General features: G+C 38.0%; 1 protein-coding gene across 7 annotated transcripts in view; it reads right to left on the bottom strand.

The window, feature by feature from the left end:
• The window catches only part of mef2aa (myocyte enhancer factor 2aa), a 75,049-nt gene extending 59,198 nt beyond the window's left edge, over positions 1–15,851 (bottom strand). For 6 of the 7 annotated variants that reach the window (XM_087797960.1, XM_087797962.1, XM_087797964.1 and 3 more), the window contains exon 1: positions 12,855–13,009. The gene's annotated coding sequence lies outside the window, so the exon portion shown is untranslated. Of the gene's footprint in view, positions 1–12,854; positions 13,010–15,611 lie in introns of those variants that run through there. The other variant, XM_087797961.1, reaches the window with a different exon arrangement.
• Between the last annotated feature and the right edge of the window lie 6,987 nt (positions 15,852–22,838).

Here is a 22,838-nt window from a genome sequence, read left to right as displayed (position 1 = left end):
AGTAGTTCTTAGCAAAGGTTTGATTGCCAAGAGTGTCCCGGAAGAAGAATAAAGTTCAATGTTCCCAAAATTGCAGGTAAAAGTTTTACGGTTCCTGCTTGGAAACCTGATGGATCTTGTCAAGAATGAATCGTTCACAGGGAAGTCAGTCAATGAGGACAAAGTGATTTCCCAAATAAACAACAGGTACCGGCTTAGAGTAGCATTTCACTCACCAAAATGTCATAAATTTTCAGGTAAAACACAAAGTCACTTACTTTACCGGACCCCCATGGACAACAGAGAATTCATCTTGGAAGTGGAAAACTGCATCGTGTCGATTTACACAAAACAAAGAAAAAAGTCTGATTCACCATTACCTTTAAATGCCAACAGTGCAAAGACTACAACTAGCGGCACCACTACCTTTATGATAACAACACGGCCAAGCAAAGTAGGCATATGACAACACAAAACCAAGACAAGTGGAGTTTGTCAGAGGAGAATGTGTTAAATATATGGGAAGATGTAAGGGAAATAGGACTAAATGAAGCACCCCGAGCCCAACCCACCCCACCTCTGCTGTGGTGTGGCAGCAGCGTTGTAACATAATTACTGCTGGGACACTTCTATTCCCAATGATCCATTTGCGTCAGTCAGGTTTTCAAGCCCGACCAATGAATGGATTCTCGGTTTCTCAAGGATAAAGAGATGACCCTCTCCGAACAGTTATATCCATTTCATGTAGGAAAGCAACTCTTCTTCTCCAAGGTAAATCCCTCGGCGCATGTTTGAGTGAAACTTCCATGAACAAAGGGGAAGATGAGAAACTTATTTGATGCACGAGGAGGCTGATGAATTATGTCTCATTAAAACTGAATGTGAACGTATGGAAGAGTCTCTATAGCTTCGCCATTTTGACCAGATGACCCGAGAATACTAAACATGTTTTCCTCAAGTTCACTACAGTGTTGAGAAGGAACTTCTTTCCTGGCTTTTAAATATTGATGTAACTAGATTTACTTATGAATATTTAACGACATATGTAGCTAAGGACATCAGGTGTTGGACCATGTATCTCGAAGTCAACTTCTTTAATGAAAAAAGCTATTTATCAATAAACTATTGTACATTTTGGATCATGGACTAAATACTCTCGGACACATGCTATTAAAATGGGCCTGAATATTAAATTATTATTTTCTTTTTAAACTGAAACAAAAATAATTATTTTGAGGATATCTGTAGAATAATATTCGTAAATAATAATAATAATATTAATGATCGGTGATAAAGTTAAAATACTGAATGTAACAACAGAAAAAGAATAGGTTATGAATATAAATTAGAAACTTTATTAAATATTGACCACATGTTAGTATAAAACACTAAGAAGAAATATTCAAGATATAATACCTAATAATTTATCTATTTTGTTTTATAACAACTTAAAAGAATAATAAAAAAAAAAAGTTTACAAAGAAATGCAAATAAAATTAAAAAAAAATAAAATAAAATTCAAAAAAATATTTTTAAATGGTTTCAAAGTAGTTTAAAAGATTTAGGGATCAAAAAACATTTATACTCTGACCTCATATGAACCCTAGGATTTTGCCAAGCCCTCTTTGAGATAGTAGATGGTGTACAATGTAAAATGTTGAAAATGTAAACCTGAAATTCAACTCCTCAATGAAGGAGGGGTCACTGTGACCCAAAAACAAATGTGTTTGTGATATCCCTTTCCACAACTACAATTTGTGTTCGGGCCATTGGGTCTCCCTGACCCTGAGATAGCACAAGGGATATCAGCAATGGGACATTTATTAGAGGGCTATAACAAAGTCGTAGTGTAGGGTCCAGCCAAAAAAAAAAAGAAGGGATTAGGCTCGGTACGAAATAACAGCAGAACTTTTTTTAAAAACACTATTTCCGTTTCTAATATTCATGGTCAATATAGGTGGTTTCAACAATCTATATTTTTCTTTTTTTTTTTTAATCAAGACAAGAAGGAACATGAATTAAATTGCTCCTCAATTAGGAACTTTAACATCCTACTTGTTGTCTCCGGGTCAAGTTGACCGACCTTCACCACTGCATATAAATTTATGGAGGCGAGGGAGGTCGTTCACCTTTCCTCCTCACCCAGATACGACACAAGGGGTACCTCAAACACATTTGTTTTCGGGCCTCCAGGTCACCTTGACCCAAGATAAAACAACGTTTAAGACCGAACATGATTAAGTAAAACCAAAAGAAAACAAAATGTAATTATATTTCCAACTTGATCCATTGTATTGTTGCACCTTGACCCCATGGGTGCCACACAGTCGCACTTTGCCCATGTCTGCACAATATTTACATTTTTTTTGTTTCCCCAACTGTAGTTGTGTAACTCTCCAATCAATAAGATGGAATATTATCCTGCAGTAGAAGGAAGCATTATATACGATAATACAATTTATTTATAAACTTGTGACCATGTATTTCTTTGATTAAACATGGTTCTAAGACTCACGTTTCCTCATTTTTTTACACTCCAAAAAGTGTTCTCGAAACTAGTTTAAGTGACTTTTTTTTTTAATTAACTCTGATTGCAGCTTTTATTGCTCCGTGAGACTGGAGGAAGTCGCACGCACACAAAGTAGATTAATTCATGCATAGTCCTGAATTTACATATCATTAAAGTTTTCACGACGTGGTCTAGTAAACTGCAGTGGCAAGTGTCCATTTGCATGGTTGTCTATCATCAGATCATCAGACTTCCCATTAGGGAGCAATAATAATGGCAACACTACGGGGAGCAGCAGCCCCACCAGGCCCCTCAGGATCCCTCCGAGCTGTGTTAAGTGCCTCTGCAGCCTTTTGATGTTGTGGAGACTGCAACTCCGAAATGGTAAACAGCGGAGATGAACCGAGATCTTCCTCCAGGGGGAATCCACAGTGTAAGGATATTAGGAATGTCATGCATAATGCGCCACAGTAGCGGCGGAGCGTTTACACGATCTCAACACATCTTTGGAAGCGCTGTGAAGAAAGATTAAAACCATGAGAATCAAGATATCCATTAGCACGGCAGCGGGCACTCGCCGCTAAATAAACAGTTGTTGCTGCACAAACATGTTGTACACTTTCTTTAGGATTACACTGGGAAAGTCTTCAGAATTTATTGTGCATGTATAAAAAAAAGAAAAGAAAAAGAGGACCACTAAATATTTCATTCTCTCCTCCCATTTTTATCCTCCACTTGATGCCACTTTCCCACAGTGTTCCACTACATAAAAGGTTTATGCAATCTGGTCAGCGAGGACGACCGTGAGTCATATCGCCGCTGAAAGAGAGCCAAAACTAGTCTCTCCCGTAGATTTATACGCCTAATCTGGAAAATACCTTGTGTATGCTGGACATTGTTGCCAGCATTACGACCGCCTCCTATTCACGTCTTGTCAGGAAGGAAGCGTAATGGAATCTAACGCCATTGCACGAACAGTATTGAACTCAATTATCCTTTCATAAACATCAAAAGCCTCTTAGATTGGTCATAATGTAAAGGCCACAGACGTATAATACGATGATTCCCAAACAAACATAACGCCTCACATTTAAAAAAACGAAGCACGCTCCAGTGTGTCGTTAAGTGAAGACAGTGGAAAATGAAGATGACTCACTGGAACTGAAATGATATGGTGAAGACAACACTCCTATCGTAGCTATGTCCTCTTAAGGTTTACGCGAGACTACTGTTTGTTTTCATCTTCCAAGACATGGCGTCGCCACCGAAGTACAGACTCAACAAACGACTTCTCACAACGTCGCCAACGTTACCAGTAAGTAAATGTCATTGAATATTTCAACCGCAACCGGCACGTAGTTTAGTTTAACGTAAAGATAGGCTAGCTTAGACAAGAGATTCATCTTAACTCATGCTTAGCAGTGACAGCAACATGAAAGTCATTTACAATTCAATTCTAAAAAAAAAGGTATAGATTTGTTTGGATAAAAATGAAAAAATGTATATTTTACCGCAACATTTGATAAGCTATATCTTAATTTTTGACCATGCTACGGCTCACAATACAATCTTATGGCAACACTACACAATATCAAGGCCATCGTTTTTGGCGGCCCTCACTGTAAAAACAGTGGAATTGCATGGTTAAGAAACAGGAAGTAAATCTACACACATTTATTTGAAAAATGAGAGAAAGGTACTGGTTGTGTAAGTTTTCTATTTGTTTTCCACGCTCTGAAAAGTACTCTGTGAGACTGAATACAACCAATAGACCTGCCACCCATTAAGGTACTAGCCGAGTCATACTGTGTGAGTCACAACATGACACCAATCATCCCAGAAAACACGAAAACGAAACCTCACAATGTTACATGCTGCTGCATTAACATGAATGGCCAACTCAAGATCAGTACCAATAAATAGCCTTTCTGAGTGATAATGTCGAATATTTTTGTTTGATTTACTATTTGAGCTATCATTTAATCTACTATAAATACTGTATATTTTAATTCTCTTAAATGTAGCCATTAGTCATATGACTGAAGACAGACGTTAACGCGACTGTCTGTTTAGAGAATATCATCATCATGTTATTATTTATTTGAAATACTAAATATATATTTATTACTTCTGTGTTTTTCCTCCTCAATTAAACACTAAACCAAGATAATTCCTTTAGCATCACTTTTACTGTTGTAAGTCTCTATATAAGTGTTAGATAAGCCAGGTTCTTTATCTTGTCTTAAACATTAGCATCTTCACAGGTCATAATATCAAAATCAATCTATCTATTGTGGGCCACTTAAAATGACTTTGTGGGCCATATTTGGCTCCCGGGGCCATGATTTTAACATGTACTATACAACACAACGTAGCACATCTTACACTAAAATCTGGTTCTTCTCTGATCATCCATCGAGTCAGTGTTGGAAGAATCTCCTCACATCAATGAACACTGAAAAAAAAAGTGTTTTCTAAAAAGTCACAGTTCACAGCTTCGTCACCGAATCAGATGATGTGTTCTCGCCGTCACATGAACACTGTGTCCAAACGCTGTACCTCACGCACTGAGAAAGACCCCTACAGGCGGTGCAGCTCGCCTCGCTAGGAATGTTTCCAGCAAAACGGTTCGCCTGTGCTCCCCAACACCAGATCATAGATGGACCTTTTCTTCCCAGAAGCCCCTCCTATGCCGAACCCGCCTCGCAGTCGGACCTGAGGTTTTTTGCGAGGAGGGAAATAAAATCAGGATCACACTCTGACATGTGTGCGGCGGGCCGGCGGGTACAGTACATCATTTTCACCTAGGTTTTTTTGCGGCACATGGATGGAAAGTGGACTGGGAGAAAGGGAGAGGAAGAGCAAGCAGAGGGACTCGCAGCAGGCGGACTAGACACCTCGCTCGCGATGCCAGATTGCATCAGAAACCACATTTTTACTAATCTTCCTTTACATAAAGATTTTCCTTCTCCTTTCACACGCGGAGACCAATAACTTGCTGTGACTAAAGCGTTTTAATCCAGTAAAGCTCACGAGAGAAGCAGTAAAATCTTTAAGAGTCCAGTAGAAACCCCTTCCAAAAAGAAATGACACTTCTTCACACGCTGGAAGTATTGACTTCGCGCCGACATCAAATACTTCAACATCGAGGACTTCAGGCTGGTTACGTTTGCTCAGATAATGTCCGTTTATCTTTTAAAATCATCTACATGACGGCGACACCTGCGATTATATTCATCCTCGGGAGATCAAAGACAAGAGTTTTCTCAGAATACTGTAAATAAAGAGAAAAGTGCTACTGCTTGTTGTCAGAAGCAACAATGTGTCGTAACTTTGGTCAGATTCCAAAGAGCCTATTATCTGTAACCGCTGATACCAGTTTTTGTTTGATTTTTGAATAAATAACAACATAAAACACCTTGTAAAAATATCGTAACTTCTTAAGGAAAACAAATAAGTGCAGAAATATTACTATAATATTCCCACTCGTTTAAGAATATAAATGGTACATTTTTTAGAAACATCTGTAACATTAATCATTTATATACGAAACAGCATGTATTGCGATTAACGTAAATGTTCTGTTGAGTGATATATAAAAGTCTGAATAACGGGCTCTTTATTTTTCTTTTCAATCTCTGAAAAGATGTTTTGTTTAATCAGCTGAACTTTGTTTGACTAAAGTTTAAAATTGTTCGATCACAATACGTGTATGATGTAAACGAGACAAAAAGTGTATGTTGTCAGATGAGTACGATTGTATAAAATGTAGAAATATACTGTAAAACAACGTAAAGGACCAGATGAGATTATAATGTAAATATGCATTGATTTTTGTAATAACAATCGGCCGATCTTGTTGAGATCATGACCCTCGACACAGACAGGTAACTTCATTTTACGATGATAGGGAAAAATAGACTCTTGCGTTCAAATATCGTTCAACATTATTTGTTATTTAATTTGTTATTTATGTCCCTTTTATTAAATGTATTATTTGTGCCTCGCCAGCGCTGTTAAATACATAAAATTGGCAAAAAGTGCTTGAAAAGTCACGTTAAATATGTGAGACTGAGAAAGTCAAATGTTAATAACATGTTTGACATTAAGTGGATATGATGATTGCTAAATTGAACAACTTTTTACTTTCCATCAATAAAGAGTTTGCAACTTTGTGTTAGAAAAAAACAAATTTTCTTCACCTTCTGATGTGTATAAATTGTTCTGCCCAGTACTGTTTTACTTTTTTCTTTCAATTGTTCTGGTTGTAGTCCCCCCAATTTTTTTATGTTTTTCCTTCCATGCAGTTTCGCCTCATTAAATCTGGGGGAAGAAAATAAAAGGCCGGACACGCCTGACTTAGTCCAAATGGAGGGTTGTACGGGACGACCCGCAACTCTACGTTCTCTTTAGACTTGTAGTGTGGTCTTAGCGTTTCACCGGATCAACTTCCACAGCTGTGCTGGAGGTCACTTCCCTTCCCAAGTTTTGGTCTGACTAATGGGAGGAATCACTCCCCTTCCCTCTCACAAGTTGTCCTGCTGGGGAAAGATTCCCAGACATACAGAAAAACAAACAGATCACAAGCTAGACCGCCTTCCTGCAGCTCAGCTGGCTTCAGGGCCAGACACTGACTTGACTACTGTGGCTCACAAGGATAACTAGTTGCTATTGGTCACCACGATAAACAGGTCTGTGTGAAGGTACAAAAGATTGTCTCATCCATCATATAGTTATACCTGTAACTAGTCTTTGTCTTTGTTATTTTTCTTTGATCTATGTTCTAAATCTTTACACTTAGATTGTATCATCTTTTTCTTTCTCTTTATTTCTCTTTGCTCTTGTTCTTATTTTTATTTTCATGAATAATTGCTGTATTGCTGTGTCTAATTGGAAAAAAACCATTTTCTCGAAGGAGACCTCTCAAGGGGTCAATAAAGTTCTACCTAGTCAAAACAGTTGATTCATTTACAAAGTTAAAATCATTTAAAAGTTAATCCTTATTAAGGGAGTGTGATCTGGCGTGACGGTACGCATCAGATATAGCGACACTGTAGGAATAATGATATGTTTGTAGTATTGTTGGAGTAATTGACTCTGGTGGTGCAGAATTTACAGACCGCATGAAGCAGTTTTAAACTGCTTTCATTTGTTAAAAAATGTTATATAAACATGTCCGAAGATCAGCTTTAAAAGCTGCTGGAGTTGACTGTATCCTCTCGTCCTCAGTCAACACAGAATTGTGTTGTTCCAAAAATGAACAAACGCTGTAAATATTTAAATTTGTATTGTATATATAAAAAATAAAATGATTATATTTTACACAAATTGACATGTTAACCATAAAAGAACAAGGATCGTAATCAAACAATATTTTAAAGCCCCCCCAAAAAACAATACAGTGCGGTTGAATTGATACAGTATCGTGAAATAATGATAGCGATATATCGGTGAATCAATATTTTTATCACACTCCTTATCTTTAAAAGTTCTTTCTTTTTAAATATTCGAGTGTTTAACTAAATTGCATTCAATGCTGCTGTCATTTACACAATTGTTTGTGTAGTATTTCTTATTATATCGACTTCAACACAAACGCTAAATCTCCTGTGTAAGAGTTTTTCTTAAGATCTACAGTTGAAACATGAGGAATTCAATGCAGTGGGGTATCGTCGCAATCACAAGAGATCTTTTGATCTAGTAAATTAGATTATAATGTATTCCTTTGATTTATGCTTTTTAAAATCTCATTGAAATTCAGCTAAAGCGCAACTCAGCACAGAGAAGTGTCTCTCTTAACTTCCTCTGGTTGGTGACTCTTTTGTGCTACACACTTTATTAGCAGAGGTGCTTCGCTCGGACTTGTGTCGCACAAACTGCTGTCAACAACGGTGACTAACCAAAACCACAACGCACGCGTGTCCTCTAAGTAGGGCCCACTAGCTTTCACGTTGACTCAGTGTGATTTTGTGGTTTGTCTTCCTTCAGTCCAGAAGCAGAAAAAAAAAGCTGTGGCCTGCTCGAAAAGGTGTTAACTGACTTTACTTCTCAAAGATATCAACTCTAAAGTAAACTTTATTTCTGCGATAGTTTCAAAAAAACACCTGTAGGAAAGTATCGTTTTATTGTGACTACATAGACTTCGTCCAAGGGGGGGTTTTTTTTGAGTCAACATATTGGCTGTTGACTGAGAGAAAAAAACTTGGATGGCGGCGGCGAGGGGAGGATTAGCAGCAGATCTGGCGAGCAGAAGTGTCCGTGTGGTCCAGACCGGCGAGGTGAGAAGACCTCCACCGCTCAGCCGTCATTGGAGGAGCGGCAGAGACAGGAAAAGACGGCGCAGGCCTTAAGCTGCTCTGTCCTGCTCAGCTGCACATGTGCTGAATGAGCCAAACCAAGAGCTTACCACCAGAGGTCACTGTCAAGGGCAGGACAGTTGAAAGGTCACTGCGAGCAGTCTTGCTAAACAAACAAGGTCTCAGCCAGTAACTGGTTCGCACTCTGACTTCTAACAGCTTGCGGGCACACAAATATTATTGTGCAACATTGAGCTAACACGTGAAAACTTTCCACATATTTTCTTTCACTTTAAAGTTATATATTCGCTTCTTTATTAGGTTAGGTTAGGTAGAACTTTATTGATCTCTCAGGTGGTCTCCTTTGAGAAATTGTTTTTTTCCAATTAGACTCATAATCACTCAGAATAAAGCAATTATTCATAAAAATAAGAACAAGAACAAGAGTAATAAAGAGAAAGAACAAGATGATACAATCTAAGTCTAAAGATAAAGAATAAAATAAAAATAACAAAGACAAAGGATACAAAGACTAACATAGAACAGAACGTCAAGATACTTTCACTCCACTCCTGCCCCCAAACTCAGAATTGTACAATCTAATAGCCCGAGGAATGAATGAGTCCCTGAGTCTATTTGTGTTGCATCATGGGAGGAGCATTCGTGCTCCAACTGCTTCTCTGTTCACTGACGAGTGTTCGGAGGATGACTGTCATCATCCATGATGGACAGTAGTTTGTTTATAGTCTAACTTATTCTGTAAAGTGTCTTGAGATAATGTTGTTATGATAAGACACTTTAAATAATATTTAATTTAATTGCATTTTTTTGTTTTCCTTACTGTTACTTTATAAATCATTTGATTCCTTTTTTTTTCTTGCTTAGCTCTTAGCATCTACCAAAACAAAGTGTTATGTTAACAGCACTGGCAATAAACTGATTCTGACTGTATGATAATACATTTTTTAATTCATCTAGTTCAGTGGAGTAAAAAACAAACTTTACAACTTTCATTTTACATTGAATCTTGAAAAATGTTGTCATTCTTTTCTTTTTTTTAAATAACTGGGTCACAAAAAAGGTTAAGCTTCTAAGAATGAATAAAATAATACAATGTCCTTATTGTTAAATGAACTTCAGCTTAAAATGGTTTTATTCAAGTTGTCATGTAGATTTCCAGCATACTCCTTGTAAACTACTAACTATTAACGGTAACGTACATTTGTTTGTAATACTTTATTTAATAATGAAGAAAACAATTTGAATTTCTAAATGTATTTTTATGTAAATATTGACATATTTTTCAAGTAGTGCTTAATACATGTAACTTGTGATCCATATCTTAATAGTAGTAAGTACCTCGATATCCCTTTTATTTTACATAAAACAATAAAAAAAAAATGAAATATTAAGCGATTAAAAGGGTGAATTATCCACAAAATACCAACTAAGTGCTCTTATCAAGTATTTTTCATCTTAAATTCCTGGCTTATATCCAGCTCCATCTTGTATAACAACACTGTATCCATCCAGAAAGAACAGATGTTGTTCACCTACATAAGTCCTCCTGTGTTCACCGGAGACTCAACTACAGTCCAATACATTATCTGCCAGGCTCAAGATTCTGCATCCGACCTCCAGGTCTCACAGGACAATGATGGAATTTCCATATCGATGATGGAGCACCAATAAACAATGAATCATGTTACCAAGGCACTTTGTAAGTCAAGGAGGAGTCTCATGGCTTCCGCAGTTACTATGGCGCTAATCGACTTTCCAAATAAACAGTGTAACAGCTGAGAAGAAAATAGATCATGAGATTAAGCCAAAAAAAAAATCTCTTTTTTACTAAAAAAGGAACCAAGGATAAGATTCCTTGTCAGTGTGCAGCTTCCATCTCTTATTTTTTATTCAATACATCCCTGGCTCTCAGCTTTTCTGCTGTTCTGTCCAGGGAGCACGAGAGTGGAGGAGAATGACTTTACTCAGTGATTCAGAGGCATCATGTAAACGCCAGCATTCTCTTTCTGACAACCGGCGTTAATTGCAGATCCGACTCGCCCACACACTCCACATTTTTCTCCTGGAAGGAGAAGCTGAGACACTGAGATTGAAGTGGGATGAAGAGTGCGGGGAAAGATGCTGCAGCTGCCCGTTCCTCACACCATCACCACCTCTCACTTCTCCCTCTTCCACTTGTGCAAACACAGCCGATGCGAACCAGGCGAGTGCGTGCGGCGAGCGACGTGAAATAATTTAAAACTTTTAAATCATTTAAGGTCACCATCCTAGATCCAGACGCCAGACTCTTATTTGACACTGGGTTTAAGATGAAATGGAAACATTTTGAAAAGTGCGACTTGATCTTCAAACTGCACATTAAAAGGCTGCACGATGTGGATCACATGCAACAAGGCCCATTAGGCCGGGGGGCGGGGGGGCGGCACGGAAGCTAATGTCTGCAGATCGGAGGCAGCTTTGCAGCTTTGCTTTCCAAATTACAGGCAACCTGCTGGTTTAGTGATGAAGACGCCGGCAGAACTGTGCCGACTGAAAATGGACAGAAGTCGGTGTTACAGTAGCGTTGCATGGAACCTGACATGAACATAATGTGACACAAAAAATATATATATATATTTGTCAACTCAATAAATAGTTGTATAGCTAACTTTTTTCCAAAAAAAATATCCTTCCTCTCGCCGTTTTTCTCATTTTTATACAACTATGTGAGAGAATTGTTGTGTAGAGGAAGATAGAAGTTTATTCCAAAGTCTGCTGTGACTCTGGTTAGTAGAAAAAAAAAAGATTATTTGGTCGTAATAGTATGTTTCTGAATTAATGTTGCTTCCCTTAATGTGCATTTTTTTTTAATTGCTGTATTTACTAATGATGTAGATTCATCTTCATTTTCTAGCAAAAATGTTTTCATCATAAAGATGAAAACAGTAACTTACAGTAGCTAACAGTAACAGTTATCTAAATGCAATACCCAAGTTGTAACATCAAACGGAGCATTAAGGTGTGTTTGTTATGATAGTCGAAGGTGAAGGTGGGGTCGGCTACAGCACTGGAACGCATTGATTAATCGTCTCATTCCAGATCCAAGCAATACATCAAACTCCAGTACGAAAGCCGACGTTTGGCAAGGTTTAAGGGCCACTGACGGAACCGAACCTATGACTCAACGTGTAGGTAAAAAAGAAAAGTTGAATTCTCTTGAAAGATGACTATCTGGGAAACACCTTCAGGGCCACTGGATGTTGTTGACGCTAGACACCATCGTGTAATTACTTTCAAAACAACAAGCTTTTTGTTGCCAAGTGCCAAACACTCCGAGCCGGACCGTGTGTCACACACTGCAACAGATGAGAAGGTCAGATTTCCGCTGGTCATTTTGGCCAGAGGTTAAGGTCACGAGCTTTTACGAGCGGTCACATTCGCTCTCCCTCAGATCAAATATCCTCAGAGAGAAAGTGGAAAAAGAAAAAAAAATCACTTATCCTGTGTCGATAAGAGTGACAGAAAGTGGGTTTACATCTCCTGACAGAAGCAACTGTAAACAACTACTGTAAGTGTGGCGCACACCAGCTGACCAGCACCATCTAGACACAAAAACAAGAACACAAAAATGTCCCGAGGAAAAAAAAAGAAAAGTGAAATGGAAGACATATTGAAAAAAAAATGACCTTTTAAATGACTGAGGGAAACTTTCTAACACACCAACAAATAATACGATTCAAATAACACAGTGGATGATCTTCTGTCATGAACTTCCAGGAGAAGTTTCAAGCGTTATTATTATTATTATTATTATTATGTTTACCGCTGTTTTCTGGTGACGACGCTCGTGCTCAAGAGACACGATTTCTTCACACGAATTGCACGTGAGCGATCGCGACTCGGTTTTCTCGCAAAAATCTCAGTATTCCTAGGATGACATGTTACTCGACTTTTTTGACGTCTCCCCCCCCAAAAATAAAATCCGCGGCGCGCCTCCTCCTCCTCCTCCTCCTCCCGCTCCTCGCGAGGAGCGCCGACACAACATGGTTGCTTCTATTTCCGCTACTCACCTTTACTCCCGAGTCAGTGGCTGGATATAGACACTCTATATCGGTGGCTCCCGTGGATAAACGTAATTTCAGTTCACATTTACACGCCGACTGCTATTTTAGGGGGAGCTGACAAACTCACAAAAAGCCAGTCCCTCTTGTCAGCGCGAGGCTCCTCCCCCTTCACTCTCTCTCCCACTCTCTCTCCCACACACACACTCCTGTGTTTTCGCTCGTCGAAAAACACACTAACTACTGATCCAGACGTGTGTTTTAATATTAAAATCATCACTTAAATAACTTGAAATGCTACTTTTTTTCTTCTTTTTTTTTTACCCACCCAGGACGTTTTTGACGTCACGTATCGCTAAGACAACAGCGATGGAATTTGCAGTTGATTGACGCCGGTGAGTAGCCAATCGGTGCGCGCAGCGACGATTGCTCGGCCAATAGGAGGGAGGGAGGGGCGGGGTGTTGTGTGGACTCCCGGTTAAGCGCATGTCACGTGTATAGCTGAGGACGACGGGAGGTGTGGTTTATCACCTGACAGAAAATGTCAAACAATTCAAATATACTCCAAAAAATATTATTAATGGGGGTTAGGAGGAAGAAGGAAAACCTTTTATTCTTTTATCATTTTTAATTTATTATTTTTATTTATTATTCGTTCAGGCTTTTCCTTGATTTTCTGGAGCTCCTGTGTTATCTTGACCTTTTAAGTATATATTTTATTGAGTATTGTTTTGATTGTTTAAGCGCTTTTACCCTGGTCTCGAAAAGCGCTCTATAAATATAAATAACTTACTTACTTACTTTTAAGTGATGCTTTTATTATAAAGGCGTCAATATTTTTAAGTAAGTAAGTAATGTGTATTTATATAGCGCTTTTCCAGCGCTTAAACAATCAAAACAATATTCAATAAAGTATATACTTTAAAGGTCAAGATAACACTGAGAACAACTGAAACATGATACATTGAACTGTACGAATCAATAAAAGTTTGGATGTGGTTTGAAAAACAGAAAGCGTTGGATATTGTGGACTCTTGTGTTTCAGAATGTAGTATAAATGGAAGAAAACCATTCAGGTTCACGGATGTGTTAAATTGGCTTCTATAATTCATGAGAACTGTTTGTGTTTGAGACTCAAGAGTTGCACTGCAGAGACACTCTCTAAATCACACATGGGCAGAGTGCGGCCCGGACCTTTGAATGTATATATGTGGCCCTTATGAGGTCATCAGAAAGATCATGTAAAAACTTTTTATTATTTATTAATATCTCAACTCTAAATATGACTAAAGGGATTTTTTTTTCAGGATTTTTGTTCTCAGTTTTTGATCATTTACAGCCCATCGTAAAGATTTAATTGAATTATTTATCTAAGTGCTTTTACATCAGATTCAAAGAAAGGGTTTTGTGAAAAACATGATTGATTTTATTATAGGGTTTTTTTTGTAACTTGAGTTTTTCGTGAAAACTTTCCACATCTTTTTCACTTTTAAGTAATATATTCACTTGTTTATTAGGTTAGGTTAGGTAGAACTTTATTGATCTGATTGAAATCGGTTTTTTCCAATTAGACACAGCAATACAGCAATTATTCATAAAAATAAGAACAAGAACAAAGAGAAATAAAGAGAAAGAACAAGATGATACAATCTAAGTCTAAAGATAAAGAACATAGATCAAATCAAATAACAAAGACAAAGGATACAAAGACTAACATAGAATAGAACATCCAGATACTTTCGCTCCACACCAAATTATGATTAGTGTGTTAAGATATATCTTTAGAGCTTTCTAAGTACTTATTATATATACGTTGATTAGAGTAGTGTTGCACTTATCAAAGTAGCTTCGAATACATCTTGCTTGCATGTTTTTTTTTTACAGATAGAGAAGTTTATTAGTAAACCATGTGACTTTTATTGTTGATGAAGAAGTAGGGCGACGGCGATTTTGTATTTTTACACCAAATGTTACGTGAAATTCATGAATGAAATATTTTTATGCTTTTTAAATTTTCCACAGAGACCTCTACATTTTCCATGAAACAAATGTACATTTTGAACCAGGGTTTCCATGTGAAATTGTCTCATATTTTATATATATATATATCAATATATCAAGTATCCTGTACTGTAAATTATTAAAAAAAACTTATACATCAAATCAATAATTGAATTCCACAAGGATCTTTATAATAAACACAGAAGTTATCTAGAGTTATATTGTAAATATTAACATGTCCTTAAATTGCAGCAACAGATTGAATAGTGAAGGTACTTGTTTGTGATCGACAGTGAAACATCAACTAATCTAATAATCCCTGGTGAGTGCTCGAGCACTCTGTTAATGAATGAAGCTGCAAATCTACTCGTTTCTGCTTCGACGCAAATTAAGTACTTCAGCGTATTTAACCAACATTTATGACCGAAACCATCTTAACCTCCGGTTCAGTACACGGTCATCGTCTGTAGACCAGGTCTTGACGTTAAAAGAGTCAATAGCGTGTTGAAAAAGCCTGTTGTACAGTTCAAATGAATTAATAATTCACTAGTATTATTTGAATCTCTAAGCGTAACCATGACGATAAAGCCTTCAGATGATCACAGATATTGAGAAACTTGACCGCATCTTTGTGTCCATGCGTCGGTGTTTCATTGGTCTAAGTCACGACCGTCCTCTTTGTGGTGGGACGTACAAAAGTGACACAACATTAATAGTTTGGATTCCCTCGCGAGCGAAGAGCTTCCCTGACACCTGTGCTCTCACCTGTTTGTTCGGTTGCTCCAGAAACGTCTTCACAGAAACCTGCTGTTTCAATCTTCACTTCTCCTCCCTCTTGACCGTCTTTATCTCTCTCCTTCTGTCAACAACTCTTCTCTTCCGTCTTTATCTCACTCTGTCCATCGATTTGCCTCAAAGCCAGACCAGCTGGCCTTGAACTCTTTCGTGTAAAGCCCAAGGAGGCCTGACTTCACCCCCTGTTCCTTCTGCTGTCCCTCGGTCAGTCTGGTGGCAAAGGTAAAAGGGGGGGGGGGGGGCTGATTTGAAAATCGGGGTCCCCAGATGGACATGGACACGTCAGGCATGTGTTATATGATGGGGCTTGGCTCAAGGCTGGGCCAGCTACAACTGTCAGTCACAGCCACAGCAGGTGCTTTGAATCGTTCAGCCTCCTCCATTCTGTGGGGAATGTAAAAACAAAAAAAAAAAAGGATCAATTTCTTTCTGGCAGACAAACTCTCATACATCTAAGTAAGCAAGTAAGTAATGGTTATTTCTAGAGCTGAGAACCTCCTTGATGAATATCGATGAAATACGTCGACTTGTATCCATAGATTATGCCTTCTTTTAAAACTTTGAATCGCCAACTGTAAGTGCATTTCAACAAGTTTTCGGGACACGCCGAGTTACGGTTTGTTCCAGCAGGGCTTTGATGCACGACAGCTGGCATTTTCAACATTGCACCAGACCACAAATAGACTCAGACACTCTTTCTCTCCAATTAAAAAAGGCTGGAAACAAGCGTCTCACGCAGAGAGCTTTATGAGGCTATATAAGTCAAATGTGATCCGCGAGACTTACGACGAGAAAAGGAACTGATATTTATTTTCGAAATGAGGATAGCATAAACAAAAACAGACAGGATTTCTAGACCGGCTGGCTTCCATATGCATAAACAACATTTTATTACTTTATTGCAATAGCTCTTCCCAACACCCTTCATCAATCTCATTGAGCGTTGACTTCAAAACTGTTTAGTGTGTGTCAGACACATATCAACAACTGAGACTCTACGATATGAGAACTGTATAGGACTCAAGCACAGCCTAACATAGCAACATAAGCTTTCTTTTTATGTACTTAAGCCTGTGTTTACGGGTAAAACAGAAAAAAACAAAGTTAATTTCCATTGTGCGGATAACATGTGATACTTCAAAAAACACGGTTGCAATTGTCAAATATCTGAGCGATCTTGGTGCAAAGTTTTCTTGGATTTATCATTTTGAGGTATGTTAAGCCATGGATACAGGCTCTCAAATAAATAAGGAAAGCCCCTCTTGGGTAACTTCAACAAGTCAGTGTGTCTTAGTAGCTGGTGGAAAACCAATGTTTGTTTTAAAAACACGAGATGAGGAAAAAGGCCCTGTTGGAATGCAACTAGGTTAGGTTAGGTTAGGTAAAACTTTATTGATTTGTTTCCAATTAGACACAGCAATACAACAATTATTCATAAAAGTAAAAATAAGACGAGAACAAAGAGAAATAAAGAGAAAGAACAAGATGATACAATCTGAGTCTAAAGAGAAAGAACATAGATCAAATAAAAATAACAAAGACAAAGGATACAAAGATTAACATAGAACAGAACGTCCTGATACTTTCGCTCTACTCCTGCCCCCAAACTCAGAATTGTGCAATTTTATATCCCGTGGAATGAATGAGTCCTTGAGTCTATTAGTGTTGCATCATGGGAGGAGCATACGTGCTCCATCTGCTTCTCTGCTCACTGATGACAGTGCTGAGAGGATGAATGTCATCATCCATGATGGACAGTAGTTTGTTCAATGATCTCCTCTCAGCAACTGTCACCAGTGAGTCCAGCTTCAACCACAGAGCCGCCCTTTCTGATCAGTCTGTCCAACCTGTTGACACTCCTCTTGGACACATTCCCACCCCAACACACCACAGCATATAACAGGACACTGGACACCACAGACTGGTAGAAAATGCAGAGGAGCTTCTTGCAGATGTTAAATGATCGGAGCCTCCTCAGAAAGTACAGTCTACTCTGAATTTTCTTATACACATGGTCTGTGTTGCAGGACCAGTTAAGTAAGTAAGTAAGTAAGTAATATATATTTATATAGCGCTTTTAGTTAACTGTCCATCCACACACCGAGGTACTTATAGATGTCAACGATCTCCACCTCGTCACCTCTGATGGACACTGGACATGGCTTTGTCCTGGACCTCCCGAATCCAAGACCAGCTCCTTGGTCTTTGAGGTGTTCAGCTGCAAGTGGTTCCTATCACTCCAGTCCACAAAGTCACGCATCAGACTTCTGTACTCATCTTCGCTGTTGTCCCTGATGCATCCAACAATGGCAGTGTCGTCAGCATACTTCTGGACGAGACTCAGCTCTGAGTTGTAGCAGAAGTCTGAAGTGCAGATGGTGAAGAGGAGAGGGGCCAGTACTGTCCCTTGAGGTGCTCCTGTACTGCACACCACAGTGTCAGACGTGATGTCCTTCAGCCTGACATACTGTGGTCGATCAGTGGTGGTGGTACTACTACAGTAACCTTAGCCACCGGACTGTTATAAAGAGGCTATGGAATACATACTTCAAAAACCTGCAGTCAATACTAACACGAAACAGCATCCACAAGCTGAAGCTGCAAAATGTGGTAATGCTACGGCAAGGTGGCGCTAGGACAATAGGTTGGATGGAATTTACCTAATAGAACTGAGCGAAGACTCAGGGTAACGACAAGAAGGCTGACCCACCAAGGCCGAAGACAGAAAAATACTTAAAAAAAAAAAAAGAAATGGGAGAAAGAAGCATCACACAACAACAATGCACAGTGGCTAATAGGAGAGAGCAGGCCATACTGGTCCTCCTCAACAAGGTCCCCTAACAATAACAGTAGCAGACATCCAAGAAAAGACTCTGGTATTAATACCTGGACAGCACTAGGCCACACGTACTGGCTAAACAACCTCACTCCATGAATGGCCAGCAGTACAAATGAACCAACTGTTGAGAGTCAGGACACAACTGTATAGTCTGTATAGTCCTGATTCAAAAAGACCCCTAGAGGAGAACTCAACTATCGGTCAATCACCTGCCTCCCCAGAATGGCACAAACTTCCGTCAGGCACCATTCTGCTAAGATAAGTAGACATGGATCATTACATGACATTGACACAGAAAGGCTTTGGTCAAAATGCCAAGGAGCCAAAACACATGCTGCTATTTTCTTCTTAATGTCATTAAGTGTCCATCAATATTGTCATTTATCAAGAATACGCTTTGGTCTTCATGGCTTTTCTGCTTAGGCCTGAAACCCCTTTGCCAAATAATCGAAAAGACTGGCTAGGGATTCCAATTCCAAAATGAGGTCGACATCATTTACGTCGATGACATCAAGCCGTACGCCGTAAGAGTGAGCGAGACATTGATTCACGGATAGAAACCGCCAGGACCTTGGATCTAGCATCTAGCAGCAGGGATCAAGACGCTAGCAGGAAAAGCATACATTAAACACCAAGTTGCTAATAAAGTGTACAGGGAATTCTGTGCATAATTCAAACTGTAAAAACTTAGAAAACCAGATGGGAAGAGCCTCCCATGGTGATGGAGAACGAACGAGCCTAGATCCCGTTGGACTTCAAGATCCAGACCAAAGCCATCCCAGGCGACAGCAATATAAAAAAACAACACCATGAGAAACTTGAATAAAAAGAAGGAAATTAATTCACAGAAACCTCATAATGGATCTGATGATAAGAATGGATACTTTTCTATATTCGGAAAGTGCTACTTGTAAGGACTGTGTCCAGACTTGACATCAGTAGATTTATACAGCGTGTGTCAACTTTGATGCAATATGACCCAGTTATACACACAAAAAGATGTGTTTTTTTGCAACCTTTTTTTTTCTCAAACCTGAACTGACTGAAAACAAATAAATGAAAGGACAAAGTTTGTCCATCTTATCAGTCCCTTTACTCCTTTTAAACTTTAGTCATGTTTTTTAATGTTCAACTTTGTAATGTATCGTTGCTCATCAGTGTTTTTAGGTAACCTGTGTGTCACTCATTTTCGTAGAGTCGCCGAGTAGAGATGAAGCGAGTAGATGCTTTACCTTTAAAATGAATGTTCCTCTAATCGTCCTTTGACCATTGGCAACAACGCCTTAAATAATGACTTCGAAAATTCACATTTGTCCAATTATGGAGCTTCACTAATGGCTTTAATTTTGATATCAGAGCGCTTACTGAATTTTATCACATTAGCAATGCAGACGTGTTTCAATCACAAACAGCAGAGACAAGAGTCAAGATCAAGAGGTAAAATGACAACAAGGCTCCAGATCTTCATTAGACACTTTAATTTAAGGCCTGCTGTCTGAATCACACACCTGTGTTGTTTAATGATGTTAGTTCAATGAGATTGTGTATCTGTCAGGTAAACAAAACGGTGTGGTTGTGTTTTCAAGAAGGGCTAATATTTTTTTCTTTTCTGCACTGACACATTGCTTTGCTTCCTAAGGCAGTGATCAACACACAGAGCTTTCTATTATGAACTTATGATCTCTCATGAGACTTCTGCCGCTCCATTTATAAAATGATTTATTTGACACTCTCAAGTAAGGTTGGCCAACCCCCCCGCCCCAAAAAACCCCCCCTCAAATTCCTGTTTATTCCCTATTTAAAAAATGGTTTCTCGCAGCTGAGCCTAATGAGTGTAATTTTTCCGACCACATTACGTTTTGGTCTCCCTCGTCCTGAGGTCATTAAGAATTTAACAAGGTCAGAGAAAAGACTTATATGAAAAAAAAAAAATCATTTTGTCCCTCATTTTAATTTAACTCATCATTTTAAATTAGGTCAATTATTTATAAGGTTCAGTTTTGGTCAAAAGGTTTGGTTTCATTGTATATAAGGAAAAGTATATTTTTAATCACATACATTTGTACAGAGAAAAGTATCTGATGTAGATTATTGAAATGGGTAATAAAATATACACAAGTCAATACTAACCGAAAATAACAAAATCAAAGGCTGTTAATATTTGAAATTATTTCAAATTAATAACTTTTAAACACGTTTTTGGACAAAGATAGTGTCATTCATATTCTTAAATGAACATTTTGGCACGATTTTACTACCATTTAAAAATGCCCTTTTTTTGCACAGAAATCAGATAAATACGAAATGACACGCATCACCTTGAAGAGACACAGGAAGATTCTTAGTAAAAAATTCTCTGCATCTTCACTTCACCCGCAGCCCACACACATGACTTGGATAAACGTTGGAAAATGGATGGATGAAGTAGAGTATTTAAAATCCCACTATGAGAAAAAGGATGTTAATGTTAAAAAAAAATATAAAATGTGGGCCACAATAAGACTTCTGAAAAAAACCTTTTTTATCATTTCCCATTAATTAATGGACAAAAAAAATGTATATTAAATACACATACAAATGCATTTTTTAAATAAACTTCTGTAGAACATACATGAATATTAAATATTTTTTATACTATTTATTTTTACCATTTAAAAACAATTAGATAATAATAACAAAAGCATTTGAATTAAAAATAATCATATATAGATTATATTTTGATCAGATCATTTTGAAGTAAATAAAACATTTGAATATGGATATATAACCAAGGATATTAAACTGCAGAGCAGTGAAACGAAATAAAACTGAAATAACATATTTTTGAATCCTCAGCAAATTCAATACTTCTGTCATCCCCGCCTTAAACAGGGAACAAATCGTGTTCCCAAGTGAGAGTGAAAACGAATGAGGATGGCTGGACTCAGTGGTCTCCTCCCTGGCTGGACATGCCAGAAAGTTCTTTGAGGGCCGACAGGGTGACATTCCTGATGATGAGACACGTAAACAAGACAACGCCCTGTGATGACATGACATTTCAAGAGCGTGTACGTGACCTGGACCTTTGTCTCAGAGTCATTTGTGACATTTCTATCGGATATTTTCTAAGAAACACTGATCACATTCCATTCTCTAATCCACATAAAAAGGAGTAACACACTTCTTAAATGTAGCCATTAGCATTCAGATGCCATCCAGCAAAATTACACTAATCATCGTAATTACAGTAATTACACATTATTAAAATATTAATAAAAATCGTAGTCGAATGTTTTTGTATTCAAGTTTCATACCCTTACTTAAGGTTTTACTATTAGACTTAGCATTAATATTTAGTTAAATATTGTTCCTGGGATGTTATTTTCTTTTGTTATCATTTTTTTTACAATACTATTTTGCTTACTGTCTATACTTTTCTTTGTTAGCAACGCTGCATTTGACTGAACAAAATTAAGAATACTTTGATTTTCAAAAAAATATATATTTCTATTTCTTTCAACCATTTTCTAATGCAATTTTTTTTAAGCTATTGGAGGAAAGTTTTAAAAAAGGTTTGAAAGAAACTACCTTTAAACTACATTTTATTTTACTGATTGCTCTTTTATGATTTACATCGACAATCCTTCAGTAAAATGTGTACCAAATGAAACAATATATACCATCAACTAACTATGTTCTGCACATCAGCAACAGAATAAGATAAGACCACGGGGGAATTTGGGGAATTCTTTTATCATTTTATTTGTTTATTATTATTATTTTTCTTCTAGTTTTCCCTTCATATAACATGTAAGGTTTGCTTTTCTAAAGACTTCCTTCTCATAGCTTGTTTTTACAGACGAGGAACAATCTTAAGATCTTGTTGCGAGTGAGAGAAAGATAAAGTGACCTCACTTTAGGTCCACCTGTCACTTACAGCTGCAGTCACTAAACGTCAGTCCATGTGCTTTTTCTACCACGTTCTACTTCCTGTTCCTGGTTCTCTTGCTACAGATCCACCTGCTTGTTCGCCGGAACTGTTTTGCCTGAACCACAACATGAGCGTAACACCACCATCTCTTCACCAAATCAAGTGTCGATCTGCATTCACCTTCTGACAGAAGCAGCCGCTGAGAGAGCACACGAGGACATGAGTGTCTATCAGAAGGCAGGGAGAGGTTCATGGATGTGGTATATGAGGACATGTGGAGTCAGGGGTTGCTAGGGGTGATGAGCGAGACAAAAAAGGAATACGTCGACGCCAACTTTCTCTTTTATTCTTGTGATTAAAAAAACTTTGATTAACATTTTATACCCCACTGTTGTATTCTCTTACTTGATGATTGCGTCATGAAAACATATTCTTATCAGCCGCAGTG

Source organism: Callionymus lyra, chromosome 8, assembly GCF_982586985.1.
Source record: "Callionymus lyra chromosome 8, fCalLyr1.hap1.1, whole genome shotgun sequence".
Taxonomy (NCBI): domain Eukaryota; kingdom Metazoa; phylum Chordata; class Actinopteri; order Syngnathiformes; family Callionymidae; genus Callionymus; species Callionymus lyra.
The sequence above is the reverse complement of the archived record's forward strand: the minus strand, read 5'-3'. Positions and strand labels throughout refer to the sequence as shown.